This window comes from Lampris incognitus, chromosome 8, assembly GCF_029633865.1.
Source record: "Lampris incognitus isolate fLamInc1 chromosome 8, fLamInc1.hap2, whole genome shotgun sequence".
NCBI classification, from domain to species: Eukaryota; Metazoa; Chordata; class Actinopteri; order Lampriformes; family Lampridae; genus Lampris; species Lampris incognitus.
This window is the reverse complement of record NC_079218.1, coordinates 8,108,751-8,130,647: the sequence shown is the minus strand read 5'-3', so window position 1 is coordinate 8,130,647 and position 21,897 is coordinate 8,108,751.

The following is a 21,897-nucleotide window of genomic DNA, read 5'->3' as shown; positions in this document are numbered from 1 at the left end:
ATATCAGAACATTGGGGAGGAAGCCTTAATAACCCCCCCCCCCCAGTTCAAGTTATCCATCCATCCATTATCCAAGCCGCTTATCCCAATCGGGGTCATGGGATGCTGGAGCCTATGCCAGGAGTCATTGGGCGGCAGGCAGGCGGGGAGACACCCTGGACAGGCTACCAGTCCATCACAGGGCCGACACACACACACACACACACACACATTAACACCTAGGAACAATTATGGCCGATTCACCTGACCTACATGTCTTTGGGCTGTGGGAGGAAACCGGAGCACCTGGAGAAAACCCACACAGACACGAGGAGAACATGCAGACTCCACATAGAGGACGACCCAGGACGACCCCCAAGGTTGGACCACCCCGGGGCTTGAACCCAGAACCTCCTTGCTGTGAGGCGACCACGATAACCACTGCACCACCGTGCCTCCCACGTTGAAGTTATGGACCTGCCTATACGGTTGTCTTTGCAATGGTGGTTCAAACCTGTTCTATGTGAAACTTCCGTTATTTTGCATTTTTCTTCAAGCCTCACACTACAAAAATACAACTATCACATTAGGACAAAAATAAACGTGACTAATCGTCACATTAAATGGGGGGGGGGGTCTCACACAAGACAGAAAGAAATCCCATTTTTGAATTGCATACAAACATCAACAATACTTGCTATGCACATTTCCCCCCATGCAATAAATGTAATTTCATCTCATCGTTGTGGCGTCGTTCGCTGTGATTTTAAAGATCCGTCTCAGGCATTCGGGTTTTTCTCGACTCCCACCCAGAGGTAACATGAGTGTTTTAACAGGCTTACATATTTTGCTAGTATACCCACAAGCAGAAATCAATTCAGCCGGGGCCGGTGAGAGTACTAGCAGTGAGATGTGCAATCCAGAGTTGTATACCAGGAATTCGGTCTATTTCCAAGAGCGGCGGCCCGAAGGATGCAGCGGTTGCTCGTTAACACACCAAAAAGCTGGATTCAGGAGCAGGTGGCGGGGCTGACATCTGTTAGCCGTGGGTGCACCGAGAGCTAAAATGTTGGGCCGTACGTGAAGGAGCCCGTCCTACCTCTCATACCTCGGCTCTCTGGCCTCTCAAACGGTTGCGGGTCATCGACTATCTCGCTCAACTACAGGTGACAGCTGTCCGATGCAGCTTAGCTGTAATGTCCACAGCACAGGAGGCAAAGTGCTGCCATGAAAATTGAACCCCCCCCCTACCAGAATAAGCGCCGCACTTAAGAAGTTTGCCCTCCGTCCGGCCCGACACTTCTGTCCCTCACGGCAAACCAAGTGAAGCTGCCTCAAGGGGATTTACAGAAACACAACATCAGACCCTTAGACCCTCACGCCAGATAAGGAACAACTCCCTAAACCCCTTTAGGGGGGAGAAAGGACAGGAGGAAACCTCAGGGAGAGCAACATAGGAGGGTGTCCTCTGTGTGGAGTTTGCATGTTCTCCCCGTGTCCTCGTGGGTTTCCTCCGGGGGCTCCGGTTTCCTCCCACAGTCCAAAGACATGTAGGTATGAACGTGTGGGGTGGGGGGGTGGGGGTGGGGGGCTGTGTGATGGCCCGGCGGCCTGTCCAGGGTGTGTCCCCCCGCCCGCCGCCCAACGACTGCTGGGACAGGCTCCAGCATCCCCCGCGACCCCGACAGCAGGATAAGCGGTTCGGATGATGGATGGATGGGTGAAGAATGTGATGAGGAGGATGCCGAGCAGTGTGCGGATGCTACCGGAACAGCCCAGGACCCGAGCCACGTGACCACCGCCGCCACGTGGACCTGGCAGGGGGACAGACTAGACATGTACACAGGGGGAGACTCACATCACACCACACCATTCACACACAGGAGAAGAGACAGGAGAAGACATCGTTCAGAGAGAGAGAGGAAGACACGTGAGAGAAGGGAACAGTCTGCAATAATCAATAGTCTAGACTCTTCCTTCGTTGGTCTGGAGAGACGGTCCCTGCTCCGTGTCGCGTTGGACCGACTATCTGTGGTGGATTGAAATTCTGCTGGTGTTGCTCTTCTGCATTTTACACTGACTCATTTAGCAGAGGCTTTTATCCAAAACGACCCAAACGAGACTCGGCAATCGTCAGATAAACGCCAGCGTCACCAAAAGCATCAGAGGGAGCTCAACGCTAACCACGCCACGGCCTAGACTGGAGGCCCGTCTACTGCACCTAGGGGAAGTGCACCTCCACCATCGAGACAGAGGGACACGAGAGTCAACATACAAAGGAGATGGACAATGCCACATGTCACACAGACATGTCAGACAGACATGACAGACAGACATGACAGACAGACATGTCACACAGACATGACAGACAGACATGACAGACAGACATGACAGACAGACATGTCAGACAGACATGACAGACACACATGACAGACGGACATGACAGACAGACATGACAGACAGACATGTCACACAGACATGACAGACAGACATGACAGACAGACATGACAGACAGACATGACAGACAGACATGTCACACAGACATGACAGACAGACATGACAGACAGACATGACAGACAGACATGTCACACAGACATGTCAGACAGACATGTCACACAGACATGACAGACAGACATGACAGACAGACATGACAGACAGACATGTCAGACAGACATGACAGACACACATGACAGACGGACATGACAGACAGACATGACAGATAGACATGTCAGACAGACATGACAGACACACATGACAGACGGACATGACAGACAGACATGACAGACAGACATGTCACACAGACATGACAGACAGACATGACAGACAGACATGTCAGACAGACATGACAGACAGACATGACAGACGGACATGACAGACGGACATGACAGACAGACATGACAGACAGACATGTCAGACAGACATGACAGACAGACATGACAGACGGACATGACAGACAGACATGTCAGACGGACATGACAGACAGACATGACAGATAGACATGTCACACAGACATGTCACACAGACATGTCAGACAGACATGACAGACAGACATGACAGACAGACATGACAGACGGACATGACAGACAGACATGACAGACAGACATGTCAGACAGACATGACAGACAGACATGTCACACAGACATGACAGACAGACATGACAGACAGACATGTCAGACAGACATGACAGACAGACATGACAGACGGACATGACAGACAGACATGACAGACAGACATGACAGACAGACATGACAGACAGACATGACAGACGGACATGACAGACAGACATGACAGACAGACATGTCAGACAGACATGACAGACAGACATGACAGACAGACATGACAGACATGTCAGACAGGCATGACAGACAGACATGACAGACGGACATGACAGACAGACATGACAGACAGACATGTCAGACAGACATGACAGACAGACATGACAGACAGGCATGACAGACAGACATGTCACACAGACATGACAGACAGACATGTCAGACAGACATGACAGACGGACATGACAGACAGACATGACAGACAGACATGTCAGACAGACATGACAGACAGACATGTCACACAGACATGACAGACAGACATGACAGACAGACATGACAGACAGACATGACAGACAGACATGACAGACAGACATGTCAGACAGACATGACAGACAGACATGTCACACAGACATGACAGACAGACATGACAGACAGACATGTCAGACAGACATGACAGACAGACATGACAGACGGACATGACAGACAGACATGACAGACAGACATGTCAGACAGACATGACAGACAGACATGACAGACAGACATGACAGACAGGCATGACAGACAGACATGACACACAGACATGACAGACAGACATGTCAGACAGACATGTCAGACAGACATGACAGACAGACATGACAGACAGACATGTCAGACAGGCATGACAGACAGACATGTCACACAGACATATCAGACGGACATGACAGACAGACATGACAGACATGTCAGACAGGCATGACAGACAGACATGTCACACAGACATGTCAGACAGGCATGACAGACAGACATGTCACACAGACATGTCAGACAGGCATGACAGACAGACATGTCACACAGACATATCAGACGGACATGACAGACAGACATGACAGACAGACATGACAGACGGACATGACAGACAGACATGACAGACGGACATGACAGACAGACATGACAGACATGTCAGACAGGCATGACAGACAGACATGTCACACAGACATATCAGACGGACATGACAGACAGACATGACAGATAGACATGTCAGACAGACATGTCACACAGACATGTCAGACAGGCATGACAGACAGACATGTCACACAGACATATCAGACGGACATGACAGACAGACATGACAGACATGTCAGACAGGCATGACAGACAGACATGTCACACAGACATATCAGACGGACATGACAGACAGACATGACAGACAGACATGTCACACAGACATGACAGACAGACATGTCAGACGGACATGACAGACAGACATGACAGATAGACATGACAGACAGACATGTCACACAGACATGACAGACAGACATGTCAGACAGACATGTCACACAGACATGACAGACAGACATGTCACACAGACATGACAGACAGACATGACAGACAGACATGTCACACAGACATGACAGACAGACATGTCAGACGGACATGACAGACAGACATGACAGACAGACATGACAGATAGACATGTCAGACGGACATGACAGACAGACATGACAGATAGACATGTCACACAGACATGACAGACAGACATGTCAGACGGACATGACAGACAGACATGACAGATAGACATGTCAGACAGACATGTCACACAGACATGTCAGACAGACATGTCACACAGACATGTCAGACAGACATGACAGACAGACATGACAGACAGACATGACAGACGGACATGACAGACGGACATGACAGACAGACATGACAGACAGACATGTCAGACAGACATGACAGACAGACATGTCACACAGACATGACAGACAGACATGACAGACAGACATGTCAGACAGACATGACAGACAGACATGTCAGACAGACATGACAGACAGACATGTCACACAGACATGACAGACAGACATGACAGACAGACATGTCAGACAGACATGACAGACAGACATGACAGACGGACATGACAGACAGACATGTCAGACGGACATGACAGACAGACATGACAGATAGACATGTCACACAGACATGTCACACAGACATGTCAGACAGACATGTCACACAGACATGTCAGACAGACATGTCAGACAGACATGACAGACGGACATGACAGACAGACATGACAGACAGACATGACAGACAGACATGACAGACAGACATGACAGACAGACATGTCACACAGACATGACAGACAGACATGACAGACAGACATGTCAGACAGACATGACAGACAGACATGACAGACGGACATGACAGACAGACATGACAGACAGACATGACAGACAGACATGACAGACAGACATGACAGACGGACATGACAGACAGACATGACAGACAGACATGTCAGACAGACATGACAGACAGACATGACAGACAGACATGACAGACATGTCAGACAGGCATGACAGACAGACATGACAGACGGACATGACAGACAGACATGACAGACAGACATGTCAGACAGACATGACAGACAGACATGACAGACAGACATGACAGACATGTCAGACAGGCATGACAGACAGACATGACAGACAGACATGACAGACGGACATGACAGACAGACATGACAGACAGACATGACAGACAGGCATGACAGACGGACATGACAGACAGACATGACAGACAGACATGACAGACAGACATGACAGACGGACATGACAGACAGACATGACAGACAGACATGTCAGACGGACATGACAGACAGACATGACAGACAGACATGACAGACAGACATGTCAGACAGACATGACAGACAGACATGACAGACAGACATGACAGACAGACATGACAGACAGACATGTCAGACAGACATGACAGACAGACATGACAGACGGACATGACAGACAGACATGTCAGACGGACATGACAGACAGACATGTCAGACGGACATGACAGACAGACATGTCAGACAGACATGACAGACAGACATGACAGACAGACATGTCAGACGGACATGACAGACAGACATGTCAGACGGACATGACAGACAGACATGTCAGACAGACATGTCACACAGACATGTCAGACAGACATGACAGACAGACATGACAGACAGACATGACAGACAGACATGTCAGACAGACATGACAGACAGACATGACAGACAGACATGACAGACAGACATGACAGACGGACATGACAGACGGACATGACAGACAGACATGACAGACAGACATGACAGACAGACATGACAGACAGACATGACAGACAGACATGTCACACAGACATGTCACACAGACATGACAGACAGACATGTCACACAGACATGACAGACAGACATGACAGACAGACATGTCACACAGACATGACAGACAGACATGACAGATGGACATGACAGACAGACATGACAGACAGACATGACAGACGGACATGACAGACAGACATGACAGACAGACATGACAGACAGACATGACAGACAGACATGACAGACAGACATGACAGACGTATCATTGCCACCAGTGCACACGATGTAAGGTGCAGGTAGCAGAAGGGCACAATAGCAGACACAAGTGATGCTGATGTCCAAGTAGCAGCACAAGAGCAAGAGCAGACAGCATTAGCGGTGCCTTGCTTAGAGACCATGTAAGTATCAAGAAAAGAAAGACCTGGAGGACAAAATCTCCAGGCCTTTCTCGATTTGGGTAAGCAGGTCAAACAGCTCTGACTGAAGGACAGAAGTTCTTCGCCATTTTTGGGCTGGGTGGGAGAAAAATCTGGAACTAGCACTTTTTGCCCCCCCCCTCCTCTCTCCCTCCCTCCCTCCCTCCCTTCCTTCCTTCCTTCCTTCCTTCCTTCCTTCCTTCCTTCCTTCCTTCCTTCCTTCCTTCCTTCCTTCCTCCTCAGTTGTGCCCAGCTCTTCTGAGCCGTCCCAGTCGCTGCCCCACCCCCTCTGCCGATCCAGGGAGGGCTGCAGACTACCACATGCCTCCTCCCATACATGTGGAGTCGTCAGTCGCTTCTTTTCACCTGACAGTGAGGGGTTTCACCAGGGGGACGTAGCACGTGGGAGGATCACGTTATTCCCACAGTTCCCCCTCCCCCCAAACAGGCGTCCCGACCGACCAGAGGGGGCGCTAGTGCAGCGACCAGGACACATACCCACATCCTGCTTCCCACCCACAGACACGGCCAATTGTGTCGTTAGGGACGCCCGACCAAGCCGGAGGTAACACAGGGATTCGAACCAATGATCCCGGTGTTGGTAGGCAACGGAATAGACCACCATGCTACCCGGATGCCCCACTTTTTGCTTTTTGGCATCCCAGATAGCATCCGGATGTGGGCCACTTCAGGCAGTGATGCGGCACTGACAGCCTTCTTCTGGCCCTGACAAAATGGATGTGAGCCTGAAGTGGCCCACATGTATAACAGCAAATATGGCCCAAATATGCCAAATCAAATGTGGGCCTTTTTGGCAAAGATGCGGTGCTCTGGGCAACATGTGATCTGGATGTGACCCTGAAGTGGCCCCGTGTGGTAAATGGTGAATATTTCCCAAATATCACAAAACAAATATGGACCACCTTTGGCAAATATGTGGCACATGCCACATTGCTGTGGCTTGGTTCTGGCCCAGATCTGGCAAACAGGAGCGGACCACCCATGGCCATCATTCCACATGGTATGTGGGCTGGATGAAAGTGTCGGGTGTGGGACGGGTCCGGGCCACAGCCATTTTGCTATGTGGGATAGAAACAGCAGCCCAGCAGCGCTAGTGTGAAGAGGGCGAGCAGTGTACAGGTTAATATGGGTTTGCACGTAAGTTGGCGCACTTCCTTGAACTGCCCTGAAGGCCATCTGCATAGAGCCATTCTTCTTACAGCGACTGAAGATCGTCTCCTAAACAAGGGTCAGAGTGAACAACTACAACATGGCCCTTTGGATGAAGACATCCCCCCCAGCTTCACTGAAACACACAGTCAAGTAGAAATATGTATAATGACAGGCCTAAACACTCGTTTGGGAGTAAGATGTATGGTATTATAGTCACAGCTGGGCCATCATTGGCATGTATACTAATGCATGTATCGGTATGCATGTATCAGCACACCACCCATCAAGGTATTGAACCAAGCTAGTCATATAGTAGAGTGATTAATTAAGTGATTCATTAATAATCAACTTGGAGCTAAATCAGTGGTCTCAGTAACAGACTAGGGACTCTGACAACACCTCAAGTATAACTATTACTGGACGTCCGGGTAGCGTAGCGGTCTATTCCATTGCCTACTAACATGGGGATCGCTGGTTCGAATCCCCGTGTTACCTCCGGTTCGGTCGGGCGTCCCTACAGACACAATTGGCCGTGTCTGCGGGTGGGAAGCCGGATGCGGGTGGGTATGTGTCCTGGTTGCTGCACTAACGCCTCCTCTGGTCGGTCGGGGCGCCTATTTGGGGGGGATAGCGTGATCCTCCCACGCGCTACGCCCCCCTGGAGAAACTCCTCACTGTCAGGTGAAAAGAAGCGGCTGGTGACTCCACATGTATTGGAGGAGGCATGTGGTAGTCTGCAGCCCTCCCCGGATCGGCAGAGGGGGTGGAGCAGCAACCGGGATGGCTCGGAAGAGTGGGGTAATTGGCCGGATACAACTGAGGAGAATAAGGGGGGGAAAACCCCTCCCCCTCCCAAAAAAAGTATAAATACTACTAAACATACAAAACAACTGAATACTTTGCCAGATGAAAGTAAGATGGGAATACTGTTGCGCAACACCTACCATGATGAAATTGAAATATTCAACATAAGTTTTGTCTGTATGGACCTGCCCATAATTATGTTAGTGCTCTTTTAATTGGACCAGTAATGTTGTGCAGATACACTTTGTAATTTTGCAGGAATTCGTTGTTTAGCTTTCTTGTGTTAAACTGATGTGTATAGAAGAAACTGCACATTGATATTCTATTAAATGTGATATGACGGATGTTCAGCATCTCCAGCAGCAACCCCTGTTAAGAGGTTAATGAATGAACACAGTGCTGTGCCTAAATGGGGTTTTGTTGACTGCGCAATAAAAAACCTCGATGTCATACCAAATCGACTTTCTGTGCATGAGGGAACGTGGACATTTGTTTGCGAGCGGGAAACAAATCGAACAAACATTCATATCACTCCGGGCGTTTCAATGAACTGCTGCCAAAAAAGCTTGTATTCTGAACTTTTAAAACAGAATTAGAAACGGTGGCAATGTCAAGGGATTCCCAGGAGGTAAATTTGACTTTGTAAATGCAAACTGAGGACTTTCAGTTTCATAAGCGGTCCCCCCTGTACCACGATGGGACCCACGAAACGAGGCTTACAGCGCGGGTACTCCGGATTATGGAAAAGCTGAGTGTTTAAAATTTACCAGTCAGTCTTCGTTCCAACCCTCACCTATGGTCATGAGCTTTGGGTAGTGACCGGAAGGGTGAGATGGCGGATACGAGCGGCTGAAATGAGGTTCCTCCGTAGGGAGTCTGGGCTCAGCCTTAGAGATAGGATGAGGAGCTTGGACATCCAGAGGGAGCTCGGAGTAGAGCCGCTGCTCCTTCGCATCGAAAGGAGCCAGTTGAGGTGGTTCGAGCATCTGATCAGGACGCCTCCTGGGCGCCTTCCTTTGGAGGTTTACCGGGCACAGCCAACCGGGGGGAAACCCCGGGGTAGACCCAGAAAAAACGCTGGAGGGACTACATGTCCAATCTGGCCTGGGAACACCTTGGGATCCTCCAGGAGGAGCTGGAGGGCGTTGCTGGGGAGAGGGACATCTGGAGTGCCCTACTTAGCTTGCTGCCACCACGACCCGACCCCGGAGAAGAGGCTGATGATGAATGAATGAATGAGTTTTTAAAAGGACGGTATTCCCGTGAGACCAGGACACATACCCACATCCGGCTTTCCACCCGCAGACACGGCCAATTGTGTCTGCGGGGACGCCTGACCAAGCCGGAGGCAACACAGGAGATTCGAACCATCGATCCCCATATTGGTAAGCAACGGAATAGACCGCTATGCTACCCGGAAGCCCCAGATCAATCTGTTGTTTTACTCCATATCTACCGCATCTCGGCACTTGTCTGTGTCACTGGCGGTGGTGTTGAAGACTGTCTACTTTGTATTTGAACGGGCCTTGTAGTCTTGTAGACCTCCGTCCTCGTAGTGTGACAGACCACCGTGTGTATTTCATGTTTATGTTATTCCCGTGTAAGAAAGACGTGGTACTGAGACAGTACACCTGGCCTGTCACTGTCTATGGGCGCTGGTGCTGAAACCTATTCCGCTGCCTACCAACACCAGGATCGCCGGTTCGAATCCCCGTGTTGCCTCCGGCTTGGTCGGGCATCCCTACAGAAACTGTTGGCCGTGTCTGCGGGTGGGAAGCCGGATGTGGGTATGTGCCCTGGTCACTGCACTAGCGCCTTCTCTGGTCGGTCGGGGCGCCTGTTCAGGGGGGAGGGGGGGATAGCGTGATCCTCCCACGTGCTACGTCCCCCTGGTGAAACTCCTCACTGTCAGGTGAAAGGAGGGGCTGGCGACTCTACGTGTATCGGGGGGAGGCATGTGGTAGTCTGCAGCCCTCTCCGGATCGGCAGAGGGGGTGGAGCAGCGACCGGGACGGCTGGGAAGAGTGGGGTAACTGGCCAAGTACAACTGGGGAGAAAAAGGGGAACACCCCCCCCCAAACAAACAAACAAACAAACAAACCAAACAAAACAGGCTTGTCTGACAAAGTGGCTTCACACTATGTTTTCTCAGACTTGCTCGACTCAATAAGTGACAATTTGTGTGTCTGGATAGGACAGGATATATCAGCTATTGTACAGATGAGAATTTTAAAATGACTATAAGAAGCCCCCCCCTCCCCGAGAATGCGCTTCCCTGAGTTTGAGAGCCTAGCTCCGCCCCTGTCTTAAGCCCTCCCATTTGAATGATGGATGAACTGGAAAAGGTCAGCGGCACTCCAGAGAGCTCACTCAAGGCAGATTGTGTTGATTAATTAAATCTAATCATAGGATTTGCCACGAAAGCTGACAGCTGTTGATTATTGTTGGTGTGAAATAAGAATAAGAATGAGAAGCTTCGAGGCTCGTCATACTCGCGTCACGTCGTCCAGCTCCTCTCTGCCAGGGATGTCCTTCCCCGACTGTGGTGAGAGTGAATGGAAGCTTAAAATAGGTCAGCGAACGCCATAACGACTGCCACGTCTGCCGACAGGGTTCATGGTCAGAGAACAAGTTTGAGTTGAATATAAACAAGGTCTCATCAGACGGACCACTTAAACCTTGAGGCATCGTGACATTCAGAAAGCACTATTCCTCTCGTCTCATCCATTAATACCAATAATACCACGGTCGTCTTCTATCGCCGTGCTGATTTTAATCCCACGTTTTGCCAGCTTACTTCGGGGCCTGATTTAAACGACCGAATCCTTTTTTTGTTTAATTTCAATTTCAGCAATTTATACCACCAAATTCACAATTTTGCCCGCTGTTTCTTATTTCTTTCATTTTTGCAGCTGTACCTATACGGTTTACAGGTAGCAAAGGGAAATAAGAAAGGGGGGGGGGACCCTTTACTTCAGCTTGAAGTGTTAGTTGTCATGGCGGTATAAATCAAAGAATAATTTAAAAAATGGGAGCTGAGGGAGGGGAGTTGTGTACGAATGTGTGTAGTGGTATGGGCGCGTGTGTGTGTACATGCATAAACAGACCATACAAGAAAAAAATAAAATAAATACAAATAAAACGACCGATTTTTGAGTATTCTTTTGCATTGAAGGAAAAACATTTAAATTGGGGGGGGGGGGATCTGGATTTCTAACACAAGTCCATTGAAGTACCCGTAGTATCGGCACTCCACTGATGATGTCTTTTTATAGTCGGCACCGCTCTTCACTCGGGGTGACGCTGACTGAACTGCCCACATCAGCTGCTCTGAAACCAGGAACCTTCTGGAGGGGAGTCCGGGTAGCGTAGCGGTCTATTCCGTTGCCTACCAACACGGGGATCGCCGGTTTGAATCCCCGTATTACCTCCAGCTTGGTCGGGCATCCCTACAGACACAATTGGCCGTGTCTGCGGGTGGGAAGCCTGATCGGGGGGGGGGGGTAGCATGATCCTCCCACGTGCTACCTCCCCCTGGTGAAACTCCTCACCGTCAGGTTAACAGAAGCGGCTGGTGACTGCACATGTGTCAGAGGAGGCATGTGGTAGTCCGCAGCCCTCCCCGGCCCAGACAGCATCCGGATGTGGCCCACTTCAGGCAGTGATGCGGCACTGACGGCCTTCTTCTGGCCCTGACAAAATGGATGTGAGCCTGAAAGTGGCCCACATGTATAACAGCAAATATGGCCCAAAGATGCCAAATCAAATGTGGGCCTTTTTGGGCAAAGATGTGGTGCTCTTGGCAAGACGTAGTGTGGATGTGGCCTTGAAGTGGCCCGTGTGGTAAATGGTGAATGTGGCCCAAATATCACAAAACAAATATGGGCCGCCCCTGGCAAATATGTGGCACGTGCAGCATTGCTGTGGCTTGGTTCTGACCCAGATCTGGCAAGCAGGAGCGGACCACCCATGGCCATCATTCCATGTGGTATGTGGGCCGGATGAAGTGTCGGGTGTGGGACGGGTCCGGACCACAGCTATTTTGCTATCTGGGGGGGGGGGTCGGCAGAGGGGGTGGCGCAGCGAAGAATGGGGTGATTGGCTGGATACAATTGGGGAGAAAGGGGGGGGGATGCTTCCTGGAATAGAGCCCTGGTTGAATGCTTTTGGTATGTTTGAAAATAAACGCCCTCCTTTTCGATTGACAATTATTCTGGAGGGAATGGCCTCTGAAGACACATACACACGTTACGTCCATACAGCTGCTCTTCAGTAGTTAGGATGGGTAAACTGCAGAGGGCCCCGACATCAATAAAGTAACTTCACTGTTTGAAGCCGTTTCTGAGCTGTGCAGCGAGATTCCTGCTCAGAATTTTAAATTGAATTTTAAATATGGCTTTTGATTTTTCCCCATGCAAGAATAAAATGTCCAGTCAGAAATCCTGCCCCCGGCTCCGACGTGCACCAGAATCAGAATCATGTTTACTGGCAATGGGCACATGCATGGAATTTGACTCCGGTTCGGCGGCTCTCTCGACGTACTTAACGTAGAATAACACCGCTACAACACAACTATTCTCAGATATATACACAAGGACTGACTTTATACAGGTGAAACAAGAGGCGATGAGGTGCAGTGGTGCAGAGAATACATCAGGTTACTTATATACATGCCTGGGTAGGTGGGCATGGCAGTGTACCACGTGTGCATTTCATTTGCTTTACCGTTGTAGCTGCAGCCGATTCCCCACCTGATATTTACAAGTCACGGGATCCGATGTGGGCCATCTCTTATTCTACGTTAAAGGGCACGTGTACTATAGAAACCTAGCGTGGGTCTTTTTTGAGATGGTCTTTTAAAATCAGTTCTCCGTACTGCTTTCTTTCAGCTGCGTGCCTCCCTGAAACAGCTGTTATAACCACCGCACATCTGGTGACGAGTCTCACTAGGAACATAAACCTTCTCTGTTTACATGCTCGCGTATCTGCACCAGTGTTAGCTTATAATGTCACCACACATCAGTGCTGCACAGTACGCATGAATATTTTATAAAACTGAAATATTGGCAGGTAGCAGGGGGCGGGGGAGGGGGACGCAAAGGTCAACCTACCCGAGGCATCCATAACATCTTAGATGTGGTCACACAGCGCAGCTGTACCAAACAGTTTTACAGTTGAGACATTTCAGACAAATAGCCCAGCTGCAAAGACAGGATGTTTTTGCCCCGGAGGTGCAGCTTCCTGGTGGCTCTCCAGTGTTCCTGGCGCAGGAAGCACCTGTGTATGCCACCTAACTGAACTCATGACAGGTCACTATTGTGCACCGGCAGCTTCTGTTCTGAAAAAAACAAATCCTTACTCAGGGTCGCGGGGTCACGGGGATGCTTGAGCCTATCCCAGCAGTCACTGGGAGGCAGGCAGGGAGACACCCTGGACTGGCCGCCAGACCACCACAGGGGTAACTAGTGTGTGAGAGAGTGTAGCTGAGAACTATGGCCTACACACCCTCTCTTACGCCCGGATCAGACTACACGATATGTTTCTTGTCTTTCAAAATGGTACCATGTCACACTACCGCTATAAATTCGTGTCCTGTCTTGGCCGCCAGACTGGCCACACTACAAGTATGATCCCGACCCATCATCGTGTGCTGCCGTCATCATGTCATCTGCTATCCTCACCACCGTACGCGAGTTCATAGGTCGTCACATCTTTGAGCGTCGGTCAGGGGTGTCAAACTAGACGGAAAATGCAAAAAAATTCTGACAAGCTAGACTTGTCGAGTCGAGGTCGTGGGGCGTCTGACACTGGTCTTGGATTATGTCACACGACAAGAAGATTTGTCGTTCCCGACGTTCATATTGGGGCCCGACACTGAACGATGGTCGGCAGCAACACAGTCGGGTCAAAATCGGTCTGAATTCGTGTAGTTTGAGCGGGGCATTAAGTCCGTGTAGAAAACAATTCATAATACATGGCCTTTCCCCGGCAGCGTAGGCCACGATGAGAATTCTCAGCTACAATACAAAATTCTCAGCTACACTACAAAATCCTCAGCTACACTATAAAATTCTCAGCTACACTACAAAATTCTCAGCTACACTACAAAATCCTCAGCTACACTATAAAATTCTCAGCTACACTACAAAATTCTCAGCTACACTACAAAATCCTCAGCTACACTACAAAATTCTCAGCTACACTACAAAATTCTCAGCTACACTACATAATTCTCCACTACACTACATAATTCTCAGCTACACTACAAAATTCTCAGCTACAGTACAAAATTCTCAGCTACACTACATAATTCTCCGCTACACTACATAATTCTCCGCTACACTACATAATTCTCAGCTACACTACATAATTCTCCGCTACACTACATAATTCTCAGCTACACTACAAATTCTCCACTACACTACCTAATTCTCAGCTACACTACAAAATTCTCCGCTACACTACATAATTCTCCGCTACACTACATAATTCTCAGCTACACTACATAATTCTCCGCTACACTACTTAATTCTCAGCTACACTACATAATTCTCAGCTACACTACAAAATTCTCAGCTACACTACATAATTCTCAGCTACACTATAAAATTCTCAGCTACACTACAAAATTCTCAGCTACACTACAAAATCCTCAGCTACACTATAAAATTCTCAGCTACACTACAAAATTCTCAGCTACACTACAAAATCCTCAGCTACACTACAAAATTCTCAGCTACACTACAAAATTCTCAGCTACACTACATAATTCTCCACTACACTACATAATTCTCAGCTACACTACAAAATCCTCAGCTACACTACAAAATTCTCAGCTACACTACAAAATTCTCAGCTACACTACATAATTCTCCGCTACACTACATAATTCTCAGCTACACCCGCACACACCACCAAACCCCCTCATGCAAAAAAAGCACCATGCGCATTTGTGTGAGAGTTTGATAGTGCGCGTGAGGGGGGTTTCAAACAACTCATTATGTCAATTCATTTGTTCATGTGGGCATCTCCTCCCAGGCTTCAAACGGAGAGGACTATTGGAAAAGAATACACAAACGTATTATTATGGCCCCTAGACAAAGATTACGACAGCAAATTTACAGGTTGAAATTTTTACAAGGTAGTGTGCAGTGCGCTATATATGCAAGAATGGAAAACAGGAACAAGTGAGAAAGATCCCTAACGGGGGAACTTCTCAGTCGCACGAGGAGCCCTGCTGAATGATAAACATGTCTGGAACTCCTATTGGAGAAGTGAGATTGTTGCATTAAGACCTGTGGTGTAAAAGCAGATATCTTCTCCACACTGGCATCTGTTGCCTCCTCTTTCAATCATGGCAGGAGTTTGTTGCCAGCTTCGTTCCCAGGTACGAGTTTCTCTGAGCCAAAAGTGAGTATTCAGCAACAGTCTATTCTAGGTCCTTTTAAGCACAACACAGTGCCAGCGAATAAAGTTGAATACACAATAAAAAAAACTTTAACTGAATTCCAGATAATATAGAGAGCCATTTGGATTTTGTAGTCAATTATAGCAGAATATAGTAAGTGAGCCACAACCTGGTACATGAAGTCCAAGTTGTGTCCAGCGCAGTCACTAGAGGTTTAAAGCAGAGGTACCTAATCATGGGCCATGTGTACCCAAGTTTTCATTCCAACTTGACACAACACCAGTCAGCCCCATTAAAGGGCACAAAAGGGAAGACAAATCAGTGAACGTAAGTTCAGATGTGGTGGGTTGGAAAGAAATCTTGCACACACATGGCGCTCCAGTGGCACATGGTTGGATACCACTAGTTTGAAGTCATCACCCAGCCAAAGTATTCAAGGGGAGGTGGCAGAACAGCTGTTACAATGGATGTCCAAAAGCACCAAACTTACCAAATGATTCAGAAATGAGCCGTTCATAACCATAACCTAGCGCCTCTTTTACTTTTGTTGTACTTGCAAAAGGTAAACCTGAGAAAAGTATACTTAGACGCCACTTGTAGTATTACATTTGTTGAATTCTTTTGCAAAAGGTAACTTAATAATTATTTTCATGTACTTCATGTACTTATAGGTACATATTTTACGTGAGACTGCCCTCCACCAAAAAAACGACCCCATAGGTCGTTTGTACAAGCAGCTTATTACGACATACGTTTTAAAGTCAAGCGACCTCTAGAGGCGAAAAGTATCTGTGGCATATCTCCTGCCGCCGGTAGGGGCGCTAATCTAGGAAACGCTCCTGTGGGTCGTATTAGAGGGTATACGACCTATATGTGGTCGTATGGGCTGGAGGACTTGTTGTAAGGGTCATATTGAGAAATAGGGAGTTGGGGGGGTGGTTGGAACTGAAAAATGTTTGTTTGTTGCACATGAAGCTGTGTATTTGTTGTGTTTAATGTGATTTTTTTCTGTCTTCTCTGTATTTCAGCAAACCTCTCTCCCTACAAATCATCTTAGTGCGTGGTAGACACAGCCAGGGTCACCCGCTTAAGAACTGCACACTTAGCTTCTCTGTAGATCTGCACTATCAAGGTTTCCCATGATAACTTCCACAATGAAGAAACAACCACTGCGTTGGTGTACGTGATGCAAGACCGTTGCTGTCTCCGGCCTGCAGTTTTCTAACAAACTAACCTTCCACGTTTTCCCATCTACCCTGCAAAGATAAGGCTGCCCGGTTTTCACATAACAGTAAGCTACAAACAACACCATAAAACTGTCACATGCTTGCCTGATCCAAGGCTTTGTTACTCTCGCCATCATTTCCCTGCCGGTTTGGCAGTATAATACTTTGATTTAACATGTCTGGGTGGGCAGTGGCTTGAGTTGTAAAGAATATGTACGATTCCCGTCCCTGGGATATGGGCGCTGTCATGTCACATTTCACTTTGGGATAAAGCCACTGAACAGCATGTTGTACAAGCCGAGCTGCCCGAAGGGAAATGAAATGGCCTGCTCTGAATTCTCATCAACAAATGAGAGTTAGGCTTTCTTTCCATGTAGCTGTGTGAAGAAGTGCAACCACCCCCCACCCCCCCACCCCCATCTAATTACCAAATTTGCCTGGCGGCCTGTCCAGGGTGTCTCCCCGCCTGCCGCCCAATGACTGCTGGGATAGGCTCCAGCATCCCCGCGACCCTGAGAGCAGGATAAGCGGTTTGGATAATGGTTGGATGGTTGGCACGAATGATTCCACGTTAGAGGCCAAATAACTGACTAGAGCAGTGTTTCTCAACCCAGTCCTCAAGGACCCCCTATCCTGCATATTTTCTTTGCAACCCTGAATAGGTACCTGTTTGTAGTTATTCAACCAATCAGCAATGAATTTTGTCAATGTTGCGCACCTTGCATAATTAAGTGCTGCGAGATGATTGGTCGAGTAAGTACAAGCAGGGCTACCTATGCAGGGTTACAATGAAAATCTGCAGGATAGGGGTTCCTTGAGGACTGGGTTGAGAAACACTGGACTAGAGGTAGATTTCATGCACGTACAACCACGAGCAGCACATGTTGTCCCCGAGCTCCGTAACGACTTTTTATATGCAGGTTAGCAACTTTTATCGTCTTTTTTCTTTTTAAACACGAACAGCAATAGCTAAAACTTCTTCAGCCAAATCTCCCGCCTGTCTGTGATACTGCTTCCGCCGAACACCGGAAGTATTACCCATAATCGTTTCCTCAGTGACCCCCCCCCCCGGAAGAGGAAACTCGTGATAGCGGAGCTATCAAGTTTCTCTCCAGTTACAAAGGGGCCCAAGGTCTCCTTGACTGAACATGCTTTTTTTTTTTTGTTGTTTAGCTGAATATTTTGGAGAAAGTTGGTTTATTTTTCTTGATTGCGGTAAATAGTCAGACTCAGACCACGTCTGCGTGTTCTGCAGAGCAGAGACGAGCCCCCACCACTGCCAAGGCGGTATCGTCTTGTACAGTTAACAGCGTTGTCGTTGATTCCGCCCTCCCCCCTAATCGGGCCCCCGCGGCTCTGAGTCGCTTTGGCTGCCGGGAGTTTGAAAAGCTCGGAGCCTGTCTGCCGTATTTCTGTTCCCCTCGTTGTTTCTCGCAAGAATAAAAGTGTACCAAAAAAGAAGTCCTTACCTCCGTTAAATCCGGCTTGGTGGGGCGTCCCTACAGACACAACTGGCCGTGTCTGCGGGTCGGAAGCCGGATGTGCGTATGGGTTCTGGTCGCTGCACTAGCGCCTCCTCTGGTCGGTCGTGGCGTCTGTTCAGGGGGGAGGGGGGGGACTGGGGGAACAGCGTGAAACTCCTCACTGTCAGGTGAAAAGAAGCGGCTGGTGACTCCACGTGTGTCAGAGGAGGCATGTGGTGGTCTGCAGCCCGCCCCGGATCTGCAGAGGGGGTGGAGGAGCGACCGGGACGGCTCGGGAGACTGGGGGTACAACTGGGGAGAAAAAAAAAAAAAGGGGGGGGGGAGTCCAGATCTGAGCGTCTCCGAAAGAAGTTCAAAATCAAGAGGTGATGTGACGTCATCGTTACCGACGTCTATCTCCCTCTCTCTCTCTCTCTGTGCATGTCTGCCACGGGTGTGCCTGGATGTGCCTGTGCCATCTAAATTTCAAGGTGGCACACCCAGCATAAACATCAAAAAAATAAAATCTGAGTTAGCTACAAATTAAAAAAAGAATATATATATTATTTCTTGCATTATTTAGATTAATTGAAAAAATGATGCGATCAATAAAATTAAAACAATTCTTGCTTCTTGTTTACAAAATGATGATGATAGGGCAGTTGCAGCTAGAAAAGCGCTAATAAAATGCAACTTGATTGATTGATTGATTGATTGATTGATTGATTGATTGATTGATTGATTGATTGATGTTAGTGAGGAGCACGCAGCTAGCAGGTAGCTGTGGTCAGTACACAGGAAAGCAAATGTGATGATGATGGTGACGGTGGTGAAGATGAGATAAATGAAGACGTAGCTGTAGTTGGTGATGGAAGTGGAAATTATGGTAATGCTGAACCGACAGCCGCTGGATGAAAATATCATTGGTAAGTTAATAATAATAATAATAATAATAATAATAATAATAATAGTAAATAAATCTTATACAGCACTTTTCTAGTACTCAAAGTCACTTCACAATAAATGGAGTGAAACAAGACGACAGATGAACACAACACAGACATACAGGGGTGGATGGGAAGGGGGGCTACGAGAGGGAGAAGCGGCAGCCACAGACGACGCCAGCAGTGCTCTCCGACTTGGACAGATATAAAGGGCAGGAAAAACAAACATCAAAAATCACATAAATCACAAATGCAGATCAAGCGCTCAGTCCCCAGCCTGCCCCAGACCAGGGGTGTATGAGCGGATGGGGGGGGGGGGGTATGAGAAGGCAATGGAGAAAAGGTGTGCCTTGAGACGGGCAAGTTGTTTCATATTCATTATTTGTGACAACATAGGCTTTTCGTAGATGCTGGCTATCTGGCCTTTTTCAAAAATAGTGTCGTTTGTTGCTGCTTGTGTTCCAGACTGCTTGGTTACTGTCTTAAAGGCAGGCCACACTTGTCATGTGTGGGTTGATGACGTGTGGCTTGATTGTGTAGGCTGTGTGGCTGTATGGGGATCCAACATCACTGAAAATCAAACTGTGTACTCACTTGACTTCTATCCTTGGTTGCCTTTATCTCAGATTTGAGCAAATTATTAGTCAAATCCATGGCACCGACCATGGTTCTGAAATAGCCTACGTCTAAGCAGCTGTGCTGCTTGGATATCAGCAGGTCGTTGTTTAATGACAAATACATTGCACTGTGCATGCTGTGCATGGTGCTGAAATAGCACACCTCATTGTAATCTCCATTTCTCTCCATTCGGCCCTTCCTGTCTCTAGAAGTTTCCCCTTGATCTGTCTTGCTTTTCCACACAACCTACGGAGTGTATAAGGGTCCACTACAGGTTCTTGCCCCCTCTGCAATGAGCCGTCGCCTCCGCGCCTGATTTCACGATATATCCACCAAGCTCGGTACATGCAGAGGAGACCGGGGATGGTTGTAACAAAGGGATGGTTGTAACAGCATCACTTCCACCAAGAAGGGATGACCTAAGGATCATGGGATCAATTTCTCGTATGACCACTTCCTCCCTGACCGTGCATGTGAAATTGAATAGCTGTGTGAAGAAGTATGCAGATTTTACAGCCAAAACACTGATAAGTGTTGATCACAAATCAGCACTGATTTCAGGTACGAAAGTAATTTTTGGACGAAGTCTATATCATGATTAGTAACGATACTGTGGAAGTTAGAATTTTGTAACTTGCATTAGATTAGAGAGTAGTCTCTTAAGTAAAATATGAGTCATTGCATCTATGCTAACTTCAAACCTCCATGCTGCTATAGCTAGCTAAACAACGGCTGACAGGGTTGGGGATGGTTGTAACACCTTTTAAAACAGTGTTACAACTAACCCTGTAATGACAACTAAACACCCTTTCTCTATTCTACTGCTTTTTTCAGCACGCCAAGACAGTGGGTGAGGAAAAACTGATTGGCACGTGCCTGCACAGATGAGGTGAGGCAGGGAATGACAGTAGGATCCTTTGCCAAATAGTACTCTACCTGCCATGTGACCTTAAGCGGATCCTGCAAGAAATTACAAAACCTCAGTGAACAAGGATCAGATGTGTAAATTGCAAGTTCTGGGCCCTCGAAGACTGCTCCCCTGGCAGACCTCCATACATCTGTCACCACTGTGAGTGTAATTAAACAGATAACACACACTCACACACACTTGCACACATACTATAGCTGATGTTCTCTAAGAAAGCTCTTCTAAAGTTAAAAGGATCAGCACCACTATCAAGGGCAAACAAACACAGCCGACAAAGTTATCAGCAGCTCATTATTGCCCAGATAGCATCCGGATGTGGGCTACTTCAGGCATTGATGTGGCACTGACGGCCTTCTTCTGGCCCTGACGAAATGAATGTGAGCCTGAAGTGGCCCACATGTATAATAGCAAACATGGCCCAAATATGCCAAATCAAATGTGGGCCTTTTTTGGCAAAGATGAGCTGCTCTCAACAACATGTAATCTGGATGTGTTGATCCGTTGAGGATGCAGTCAGCATAGCCCTGCACCATGCCCTGCAACACCTG